This window comes from Schistocerca americana, chromosome 2 (genome assembly GCF_021461395.2).
Source record: "Schistocerca americana isolate TAMUIC-IGC-003095 chromosome 2, iqSchAmer2.1, whole genome shotgun sequence".
Lineage (NCBI taxonomy): Eukaryota > Metazoa > Arthropoda > Insecta > Orthoptera > Acrididae > Schistocerca > Schistocerca americana.
In genome coordinates this window covers 614,290,550-614,303,118 of record NC_060120.1, presented here as the reverse complement: position 1 = coordinate 614,303,118, position 12,569 = coordinate 614,290,550, and the positions used below count along the sequence as shown (strand labels likewise).

Genomic DNA, 12,569 nt, shown 5'->3' with positions numbered 1-12,569 from the left:
TATACCATGCCTGCATCAGGCGTATATAAAATGATCGTTAGCAGCGGTGAATACATCCTACAAGGAAACATATAAACGCATAGCAGCAGCGTCCAACACGTGAAAATTACAATTCATTCCATCACTACCTCTGTAAACAGTACATCTGTTGGGCAAATGTGTACACGGGGATTGCAGTGCCTCACAAGCTCCTATAGCTAACTTAGTAATGACCCTGAAGTCTCCATTTTACACCCAAGATGCGACAGGGGTGATCGCATAAATCAAAGTTCCTTTGGATGAATGTGTCAAGTTTAATCAAAAATGAGATGGAAGTCCTCTGATGACCGACAGGGTTACCGTTAACGATCGCAAGTAGGCAGTGTTTTAAACCACATACAGAACATGTGGCTGTATGCGAGTAGAACGCAGGCTATGTCACGCGACTGATGCATCCGGACAGAACAATGGAAAAAAAATTGACCTCCAGCAACTCCTCCTTCTCTACAATGCATCAGTCAAGCATTAAATCGTACCTCATTAACAGCTCTATCTCTATCGATCACCCCGTCCACTCTCTGTTATCCTTTAATTCAGATGCAAGTAAGTTTAAAACTGAATTGTTCTCTGTCCTCCTCAAAAGCATCAAATACAGTAGTCAACTTCGCGTGTATCACTGGTACGTCAATAGTCATACGGTATAATACCGCCTCGACGGAAAAAACTGACTTCCTCCCCGATTCCCTTCGTTTCGACGTCGACGTTTTTCCGGATTCCTTCTGTTGCCGCGTACTTGTTCCCATGTACAAATTTTTCGGCGCGATACACAAGTACTTCCTCAAATTCACAGAATTTCGGTGTATATTCTGTCAATTTATACCTATTACGTCGTCATTTCTCGTAATTCTATCGATTTTAGGTCAGATCTGTCGATGAATTCTTATTGCTTAAAATTTGGTCTGGCAATACATTTTCTTACGCCATAACGCCCATCCCAATCGGTTCTAATACAAATTTCACGGCGACCCGTCAAAGTCTCCATAGTTTTACCGAAAACTGAATTATTGATTAATTTATAAAAATCTTTCTCAAAGTCACACGCTGTGGAAGCTCTCCACACCTTTATGCTGAAAGTCTACACCCTCACCAAAACTGAATTATTGATTAATTTATAAAAATCTTTCTCTCAAAGTCACACGCTGTGGAAGCTCTCCACACCTTTATGCTGAAAGTCTACACCCTCACCAATTCTTTTAGGTTGCCCATTCAGTAAAGGTTGTATAATGATTGTGTATTTAGAGTTTTGAGGGTTTCTCAGCATTCCGTCAGGATTTTTATATAGCTCAGTTAATTGTAATATTTCACCATACACTTTGCGAACATTGGTGGAGTGTTTTAAGTTTTTTGGGGGCCTTAGGAAGATTAGATTCATTAAGCCAGGTGTTCTTTTAAACTCTGTATCCCCAGTGCGTATTGTGCTATCGGATAAATTTATAGTTTGAGAGCCTAGCATGTATGGTCTCACCCGGCTGACACCAAATGTTCTATCTATCTTACCCGCCCCATACTGGTTGGTGAATTCTGCGATTGGATCATTATCACGCGAAGCCATCTAACTGAGAGATTCGGTAACAGGTTTAAAAGTTTCTATTAGTGTTTGCTCGTGATCCATATGTCCCATCCTCAGCAAGCGTAATTTCTCTCGAACTGGTTTTGCGTGCCTGAATGACTTTGTTGACATCTCGGAACATACTAATCAGAGCTCTACGTATCACATGGTTTTATATATGCTTTGTTGTTCTTCTTATTATTCTTGTTTCCTACACCTCCTTCTTCAATAACGACAACCTCAGCTTCTAACTTCCCCTCAATTACGCTGATTCTATTCTCTAGCCGATTTTGGTTAAGCGCAAGAAGTTTCTGAGTGTCCTTTAATTCCCTTACAACCTTACCCAGTCTTTCCTCAAGATTCTTAAATTTCATATCGGTGCACATGCAAGCATTCTGTCTATGCACACCTAACTTCTCAGACTGAGCATCTGCCATGCGTGCGAATTTGTCCATGGTGTAGTGTCTACTGACGCACTCAGCTATTTTGTACATTTATGTATGGAGGAACTCCTGGAAGTTCCGGCTATAACTACCGTCATTCAGTTTCCGGCTTTTATCAGTAACGAGAAACCGTATTGTGAGTGGTTTCAACAATCAGCACAAATGAAACTTCCTGGCAGATTAAAACTGTGTGCCCGACCGAGACTCGAACTCGGGACCTTTGCCTTCCGCGGGCAAGTGCTCTACCAACTGAGCTACCGAAGCACGACTCTCGCCCGGTACTCACAGCTTTACTTCTGCCAGTACCTCGTCTCCTACCTTCCAAACTTTACAGAAGCTCTCCTGCGAACCTTGCAGAACTAGCACTCCTGAAAGAAAGGATATTGCGGAGACATGGCTTAGCCACAGCCTGGGGGATGTTTCCAGAATGAGATTTTCACTCTGCAGCGGAGTGTGCGCTGATATGAAACTTCCTGGCAGATTAAAACTGTGTGCCCGACCGAGACTCGAACTTTGAATTATTGTTCTACTCGCCCTAGAAGTGGAGTTATTACCATTTTCCCCCACGCCTGCAGAGGAAATGGGCGGCCGCTGAATGCATCTAACACCCTCTCGTGACTTCCTGGCGAACTGCTTGGGATTTTCTCGGCCTGTTACGCATACAGCGCCTTATGTTACGCATACAGCGAGTGTGCAAGGGTTGGCTACATTGTTTTCTGTGACAAATGAAGCGCTAAGAGCGTATGGGTGCACGGCTTCGAAGGCTCAAACAAACGTTGGGTTCAAGTAAGCTCAGTAATGGAAAGACAATAGGAGGGAGAGGTAGGCTTACTGATGAGGTGATTGAATGTCTACAGAGATACTATGGGTATGCTATAAGGCAAAATACTAGTAATGTTAGTGACATGCGAAAAGCAGTGTGGGCATAGTCCCTTCATACTGCCTCACTGCCTCTTCCAATGAATACCCTCAACACAGCCTGTGCCCAAAAGATTCCTGGTGCAAATATAATGCAAAAAAGGACTATGATCACAAACATGGTTTGCCAGCAGCTGTGATAAATGCAATAAAACCAATTTTTCATGACTTAGCACAGCCAGAATTGTTACACAAATGTCTACACGGAAAGACGCAGAATCCTAATGAGAGCGTAAACAAACTGATTTGGAAAGTGATTCCTAAAAGGGTGTTTGTAAGCATAAATACACTGCACTTTGGCATTTATGATGCAATAGCAACCTACAACCAAGGGAACAGTGTGAAGTGTGAAGTTCTGAAGACATTAGGATTTACAGCTGGGGTGAGCACTGTACGAGCACTAAGAAATATTGACAGAGAAAGGATAAGAGGAGCAGAAAGAAGAGAAAGGCATATGAAGTATGATGGAACAACAGGCCAGAAGAGAAGACAGAAGAGGAAGCTTTTGGAGGATAAGAAGAAGACCCTGATAATCCATCCTATAGTGCAGGAATGAATTGAGAAACTTTGATAGCCATTTCCCGTAAATTAGAATTTTTCGAATATAAGGAACATTTTCTCAAAATCCACTCAAGCTAGAGAGATTAAATTTTTATACAGCACTCCTAGTGGTCAAACTTACATTGTAACACAGCCATTTGGCAATATGTTCAGAAGTTTCATTTCAGTTTAATTATAAAGCAATCATTTGTAAAAAAAGATTGGGTCATTAATAAAAAAAATAATTGGAAGGAAACTAGAAAACATACTCCAAAATCCGTCTGTCATAACTGCAATACTAAACCACTCTTTATGTAAAAAAATTCAAATTTTTCTATTTGGTAGTTTATTCATAAATGTTCCTCAAACTTAGTGATTTTAACATGGGCAGCATAGGCACCTCCAGCTCCCCTTAAACGGTGCAGCAGAAGTATATTATTTCGAAAATAGCTGTTTCTTACATGCCTCAAATTCAGCACGTATATCTCATAATGCTATAGGCACATTGCAATAGTCTGGTATTCTATCAGTAAATTTGAGTTCAACATTTTCAACACCTATTCGAGGAATAACACAAGACTTCGGCACTGCAGTTATACAGGTACTAAAACAGTGATCTATATCTTCTATGTGAATGCTACATGTGCGAAGCCAGCTAATGATGTCACTGTATACAGCTTGAACATAAGGACGCCATCTATTTAGTTTCTCTATTGTACTAGTTACTGCCATGTCTAGATTGAATAAGTTATCAATAGTCGAGTGCTGCATGAAAATACTATGACCCCCAGCACTTCTAATTCCTAGTGTAGCATCGTCATACATTGATAGAAAAATGGCTCTGAGCACCATGGGACTCAACTGCTGAGGTCATTAGTCCTCTAGAACTTAGAACTAGTTAAACCTAACTAACCTAAGGACATCACAAACAACCATGCCCGAGGCAGGATTCGAACCTGCGACCGTAGCGGTCTTGCGGTTCCAGACTGCAGCGCCTTTAACCGCACGGCCACTTCGGCCGGCTACATTGATAGAATACTCACAGTTAGACTGCCGCAGTACATGTTCTGGTAGGAGTGGGAAGGTGCGTATTCGGTAGACATATGCTTCTTGATGTATGTTTTTACACGACAGAGTTCATCCCACTCCTATGTCATCATGATGCCGTGTTCAAATTGGCTGAATCATGTGATCACATGACCTATCGAAGCGCCCTCTAGCAGTGAGCTCATGAACTAGATCAGTTCTTCAGTCTGCTGGAGCAGAGGCAGTAGTCTCTTATGGGCTGGGAGCTTATATGGTGCTTTTAGAAAATGCAGACAGTCCCAGCAATAGCAGATGTTTCCATGAGATGGGTAATACATCTTTAAAGCAACTCGCTGCAATACATTTATTTGTAGGACCGTATTCTTCCTCTTCATATGTTCGAACATTAATGCGCGCTTCCATTCTGCATGTAGGAGGCTATGGGGGCAATCCTCGACTGTACGCTTACAAACAACATAGCTGTTAAACTCATCCCACTCAAACACCAATAACTCATCGATAGAACACATTCAGCATGGCCATGAGGATGGGGGAGTGAGCAGCTGATCTTCAATGGTATATATGGAGTATACGAATGTGCTTAGACCGAAGCGAATTGACATCAACTGGACGTCTCTTCCATTTTGGGAGAGTGAATGCTTCATGATGAATATATCTCAGCAGTTTGCGCACGCACATGAGCATGTGCTGGTTACGATATGCATCCTGGCTCCATCCCCCTCTGCATTGCCGAAATCCACTGAACGGAATTCTTGTACTTATTCCTCTTACACTCCTCCATTATCTACATCTACATCTACATCGATACTCCGCAAGCCACCCAACGGTGTGTGGCGGAGGGCACTTTACGTGCCACTGTCATTACCTCCCTTTCCTGTTCCAGTCGCGTATGGTTCGCGGGAAGAACGACTGTCTGAAAGCCTCCGTGCGCGCTCTAATCTCTCTAATTTTACATTCGTGATCTCCTCGGGAAGTATAAGTAGGGGGAAGCAATATATTCGATACCTCATCCAGAAACGCACCCTCTCGAAACCTGGCGAGCAAGCTACACCGCGATGCAGAGCGCCTCTCTTGCAGAGTCTGCCACTTGAGTTTACTAAACATCTCCGTAACGCTATCACGGTTACCAAATAACCCAGTGACGAAACGCGCCGCTCTTCTTTGGATCTTCTCTATCTCCTCCGTCAACCCGACCTGGTACGGATCCCACACTGATGAGCAATACTCAAGTATAGGTCGAACGAGTATTTGTAAGCCACCTCCTTTGTTGATGGACTACATTTTCTAAGCACTCTCCCAATGAATCTCAACCTGGTACCCGCCTTACCAACAATTAGTTTTATATGATCATTCCACTTCAAATCGTTCCGTACGCATACTCCCAGATATTTTACAGAAGTAACTGCTACCAGTGTTTGTTCCGCTATCATATAATCATACAATAAGGGATCCTTCTTTCTATGTATTCGCAATACATTACATTTGTCTATGTTAAGGGTCAGTTGCCACTCCCTGCACCAAGTGCCTATCCGCTGCAGATCTTCCTGTATTTCGCTACAATTTTCTAATGCAGCAACTTCTCTGTATACTACAGCATCATCCGCGAAAAGCCGCATGGAACTTCCGACACTATCTACTAAGTCATTTATATATATTGTGAAAAGCAATGGTCCCATAACACTCCCCTGTGGCACGCCAGAGGTTACTTTAACGTCTGTAGACGTCTCTCCATTGATAACAACATGCTGTGTTCTGTTTGCTAAAAACTCTTCAATCCAGCCACACAGCTGGTCTGATATTCCGTAGGCTCTTACTTTGTTTATCAGGCGACAGTGCGGAACTGTATCGAACGCCTTCCGGAAGTCAAGAAAAATAGCATCTACCTGGGAGCCTGTATCTAATATTTTCTGGGTCTCATGAACAAATAAGGCGAGTTGGGTCTCACACGATCGCTGTTTCCGGAATCCATGTTGATTCCTACATAGTAGATTCTGGGTTTCCAGAAATGACATGATACGCGAGCAAAAAACATGTTCTAAAATTCTACAAGAGATCGACGTAAGAGATATAGGTCTATAGTTTTGCGCATCTGCTCGACGACCCTTCTTGAAGACTGGGACTATCTGTGCTCTTTTCCAATCATTTGGAACCCTCCGTTCCTCTAGAGACTTGCGGTACACGGCTGTTAGAAGGGGGGCAAGTTCTTTCGCGTACTCTTCCATAAGTGATGTAGCGTACTGTGGCTAGTCCTCCCTCGAAAGTCTACATGTAATGCAGCTATTGAAAGCTGCTCTATCCTTCATATTCAACTCGATGATCGAACACATGACGATGGTTTGACAACGACAACTCAGCAAAGACTGAATGTGCACTGCCAATTCAGGTCATCTGAGTGGCGAAAAAAAAACGTCGCCATCTTGGATAATGGTAGTTGAGTGGACGTGTCCCAGTTGGCCTTCTTCATGCCAAAATTCAAACTTCCCGCCAAAATCCGACATCTTGAATGACGTCCTCTGCTGGTGGCTATGTGTACTAAGCCAGTTAGACTCCGAACCTTGTGACGAACACACCTGCATGGTATTGTTTAAATAATAATAAAGACAAGACCGGTTTTCCCGCCATTATCGTGCTGGAATTTGAACTTGGCACTATTTTCTCGGGGAGGGGAGTTAGGTTAGTGGACATAGCCCAATTGGTCTATTTTCCCGCCATTTTCGTGGTGTGATGCGTTATCCTACCGGAATTTTAATTTCCCTCCAATTTTTTTCTGTAAGGTTAGGTTAGTGGAGGTAGCCCAATTGACCTACCTTCCCACCAAAATTCAAACTTCCCGTCAAAATCCGCCATTTGGATGACGTCATGTGCTGTTGCCAAGTCTATGCGACGCCATCTTGAATAACGTCATCGCCGCCATCTTGAATAAATTTAGCAACAATGGAATGTGGGGCTGCATCAATGCAGCCCCACTACTCACATGTACCGCACGCATCTCTGAAAGAAACGAATGCCACACTAATCCCCTGCCTACACGTCGGTGCTTATACACCAGAATCAGAGATGCATTACATTGCATATACATTGCAGCAACGTCCTCAAACTGAAATTTTTTATCACCTCTTATACTACAGCTGCCTGCGTATTGGGCCCGTAATGACTGCAAAGACAACATTAGACTAATTACATCACACGTAGAGGTATCCAAGCAACCATTTCTCCATTGTTTCATATGCGAATAGAGCGGGAAGAGACCGGTAACACGTGGTGCAATGCTAAGTGCTCTCTACCGGAAACTTCACAGTGGTTTGAAGGGTATGTACGTAGATGTAACTGCACAACAGAATTGATGAATCACTTTCCGAGAAGCCCGTAATTGCGTCCCATTGCAACGCATAAGTTTGGAATTTGAGTCAAACGTACCTATAACCTTCTTCTCTAATACTGCAAAAGCGAGGCGCCCTGCGACATCACCCTCTGGCTCCGCTAGGCTTCTAACAGTAAGGTGCCGACACTTGCAAAGCTTCGAAATTCATGTGAGCGGCAAGGTAGGTTCATGATATCACATTGGCGCCAAATTTCACTACAATTCTGCCCAATGCCGCCATGGATGTGTCAGAGATGACGATATGGTCGTCACAGCCCCTTTTACCTACGATTCATCCATTCTTTTGATGTCTCTGTGATGGACATCAGACACGCGACACCCAGAGTTGAACTCACGGGGTTTTCTTATGGCTGGCCGAGGAAAACTTTTCAGACACACCGCCATTCAGAATCGACACGAAAAGGCCTTAGGGAGTGGCATAAAGAGCGTCAATGAAACCACCTCTTTCTCTGGGGAGTTGATTCTCAGATATTTTTCTGTTAGGAAGATGTTCTTGATAACCCTTGACACTGCTGACAACCTCAGACGTTCCAACTCTTCTCTCAGGACATTGTGGGCTACGTCCCCATTGAATGTGATCACACTCCTTTGGAGTGCAGCGCGATCACAATGTTTGCTTTCATGCACAGGATGGAACCACCAGGGACTTCGGAAACAATCGACGAAATTTGAACGCGTTGAATATGATCCGAAGCAGCAAAGCATTCTTATGGTTTTACACCCCTCCTGTTTTCCACCCTCTTGTGGAGCGAATAAAACTGCAAAGGGTCCCTGTAAGACCTTACAGTTCGGCAACACCCTCGGTGCCACCACACATATTTGTTCGGCATGTTAGAAATGTACCTTCAGAAATTTCGACACCAACTCAGGCTGGCAATGCTTTCGACACCCCTTGGGTGGGTTTGCCTACCTTCAGTCACTAGAGCAGCCATCTCGCTGAATTGGTATCGAAGTTTCTGATTGGTACATTTGTGACATGCTCAAAAGAGTTGCATATATGACACTGAGGGTGTTGACAAAGTGGAGGTTCTTAGAGGGACCCTTTGCCGTTTTATTCACACACATGTTAAGGTTGCACTCCCACTTGATCACGCCACAGGAGGGCGGAAAATAGGACGACTGTAAACCTACCAGCACCCTTTGCTGATTCAGATCACATTCAAATTTCGTTGAATGGTTTTGAGCAGCACCTGGTGGCTCCAACCTGTACACGGGGTGTGTTTGCAATAAGTGGTGGTGCTGCCTGACAATGTCCTTAGAGAAGGGTTTTAACATTTTAGGATGTCAGTAGTGTCAAAGGTTGTCAAGAACATCTTCCCATTACCCATCGCACTGCAAACTGTCGTTTTCAACAGCAAACCGCAACAGCAACAGCTCACCCAAAAGTAAACCGCGTGATTTTAAGGCTGGGCGTCGCGGTTCTGACCTCGCATGAACTTCTGAGCTGTTTGAACTGTAGCCGACCCTGAGGGTGACGCTGCAGGGTGCCACGCTTTTGCAACATTACAGAAGGAGGTCGTAGGCACCTTTAAGTCAAACTTCTAACTTATGCGTCGCAACGGGACATAATTACGGGGTTTCTAAAAAGTGACCTTTAATTTTGATGGGCAGTGAACGTAAAGACCGAGACACACATTTTCGGAGAATAAAATTCTATTGTGACACTACAGTATTTCCAAACTAAGCTGTGTTTGCCTCTTAATTATGAAGTGCAGTGTATAAGATTCTGCACTCACATAGGGAGGAAATCCTCTACAGACTGTTTACTTGTGTTCTGTTTCTAATGAGTTTATCATCAGTGGGATTTTGTGCCGTTTTTTGTTAAGCGAACCAGCATGGATTCCGAAAGCATCGGTCATGAGAAACCTAACTCACGCTTTTCTCAAATGACAGCCTTAAAACCATTGCTCAATATAATCCTATCAATTTAAAAGACAGTGTGTGACAGACTCACTGACTGACTCATAATCTTCTGGTAAACCTTGCGGGATGTAAGGTCGTGGTCCATGAAACTCTTCAGCTCCTGACGTTTCGTCCAGTGCTTCGCTGGACATCTTCAGAGGGGGTGTTTCTCCTCCGGTGAGTCTTGCCGAGTCGGCAAGACTCACCGGAGGAGAAACACCCCCTCTGAAGATGTCCAGCGAAGCACTGGACGAAACGTCAGGAGCTGAAGAGTTTCATGGACCACGACCTTACATCCCGCAAGGTTTACCAGAAGATATTTCATCCGGTCGTGAAAGCCTTCATACTATGACTCATAATCGCCCAGCCCAAACCGCTACAGATAGAAACTTGAAATTTGGAGAAGGTGGGGATCTTATAGTGTAGGCGTCGTTTAAGAAAGGATTTTTCGAAATTCCAACCCTAAGGGGGTGAAATAGGAAATGAAGGATTTTTTAAAGAAATGTCGCTTTAAGGCAATTTTGAAGCTAGACCTACGGAAATTGGTATTTGGTTTGTCGATCAGAAATAAATAAATACGTATTTCATCATTTTTGGAAAGTTAACCCTATGGGGGAGAAAAAATGGGTGAAAGCTTCTTTTGAAAAGATATCGTTAGCAAAGAACTACTATAATATTTTTAAAGCTGCATCTATGAACATTGGTATTTGACTGTCGATAAGTAAAAACTATCAATATACCGTAATTGGTATTTGACTTCTCGAATACAAATAAAAAAATACGTGTTTCAGAGTTTTTGGGAGTAAATATTTGTTAGAGGAAGAAAGTTGCTCTGGAAATATCTTCACAACAACACAAAAGGCATGATTAACAAAAACTTTGGACTCCAGCTACAAGAACCGCATTTCGGTCAGAAGACCACGCTTTTGGGGCCTTAAGTAGCGCGAAAAGTTTAGAAGGTATTGCAGTTTGTGAATAACATAAAAATTCTATTAAATAAAAACATAAAAATCTCTGCAGGCCACGCAGTCTACGCCAGCGAAGCAGCTGGCGTTAAGTTACTCCTACCAATATGCAATAAAACACCATGTTTAAGGGCATCATGGACACACCATTTATTTAATTTGGGAGTGGCTCCTGAGAAAACACGAAGAAAGCATTTGTCATCTCTTTTTCCGCCTTCGGTAGCGGATATCTAAATAACTAACCGCAGGAAATTGATAAAATTTTGATGGTATATTCCCCAGGCCTGTATCTAGAAGTTCTGTCTTTCCGTTTACAACACTCCCAAAACCGAGTCGCGGATTCAAAAACAGCTAAGCACAGCAAGTGGCTGATATTTTTGCTATATATTCTTAATATCCCGATCTCGAACGAACTCGAAAATTCTCTTGATATCCTTATCCGTTTCGGAGACACAGATGATCAAAGTTAGCCTACTTCTACACGTAAAACCGTACGTAAAATCCTGTGTGAGGCGAAAACGTAGTTTATGGAATTGTTTGTGAACGTACAGTCCAATCTCAGGTGTATAATTAAATTGCGTTATTTCAGTTACGCATAAGCAAACTGTAGGATCTTAACTTTACCGACCAAGAAAGGTTTTTTTTCTGGAGGAGGAGGCAGAAAAGTAATCAATACTGGAAGATGGTAGGCAGTGGTTGTCGTATAGAAGGAGCGAAGGAGACAGTGGCAGTGTGAGAGAAAGAGAGGGACACACTGGAAGTGGAACATAGTTGACAATGAAAGGACAATACTAGGAAAAGAGTGAGGGAGACAATGCCAGAGGGGGGGGGGGGGGGGGGGAATAAAGAGGAGGAGAAAGTGGAAGTGAGTGAGAGCCAGTGATAAAGAGAGACTGAGGCTACGAAAATGACAAAGAGAACGAGAGTGATAGTAACCGTGAGAAGAGACAGCAGCAGTGGGAAGGAATGAACGAGACAGAAGCAGTAAGGGAGAGCAACAGGGAGACAGTGACAATGAGAGGAGGCAGCAGGAGGAGAACAGAACCATAGAGACTGTGACTGTGAGAGAGGAGATCGTGACAGTTGGAGAGACACAAAGAGATAACAAGCTCCGCTGAATGAGTGAGCGAGAATAGGGCAGATGGTAGTGGATGGGCATGAGAGACTTAAAGCAATTGACTAGTGGGTGTGAGTGTATTACTTTAACGAGAGCTTCGACGCGCAGGTCGCCGAAGTGGCGTCAAATCGAAAGACCTGCACCAGGCGAACAGTCTACCCGACGGGAGGCCCTAGCCACACGACATTTCCATTTCCAACGAGAGCTTGTAGCACTGATCGGTGAGTTGCATCTTAAAAACAGCGCGAATATGTTTGCATGCCAAAATTTTTGGGAAAATTTTTCAAGGTGCTGAGGAAGGTAGAATGAGGCAGCTGGTAACCCACTTTGCAGAGTCTTTTATACAGGAGTAAAAGTGCTCCGATTTGAGCACTTTTCCACTGGTCGAGTAGATTTAGTATTCAGAATGAGATTTTCATTCTGCAGCGGAGTGTGCGCTGATATGAAACTTCCTGGCACATTAAAACTGTGTGCCGGACCGAGACTCAAACTCGGGACCTTTGCCTTTTGCGAACCAGGAGAGCTTCTGTAAGGTTTGGAAGGTAGGTGATGAAATACTGGCTGAAGTAAGGCTGTGAGGACGAGGCGTGAGTCGTGGTTGGGTAGCTCAGTTGGTAGAGCACTTGCCCGCGAAAGGCAAAGGTCCCGAGTTTTTCAGTCTCGGTCG

The 12,569-nt window shown here is 43.6% G+C and overlaps 1 non-coding gene across 1 annotated transcript; it reads right to left on the bottom strand.

Moving 5' to 3' along the window:
• Window positions 1-2,221: 2,221 nt before the first annotated feature.
• Window positions 2,222-2,296, bottom strand: Trnap-cgg. Its single transcript has one exon. It is a non-coding gene; the product is annotated as a tRNA-Pro (tRNA).
• Between the last annotated feature and the right edge of the window lie 10,273 nt (window positions 2,297-12,569).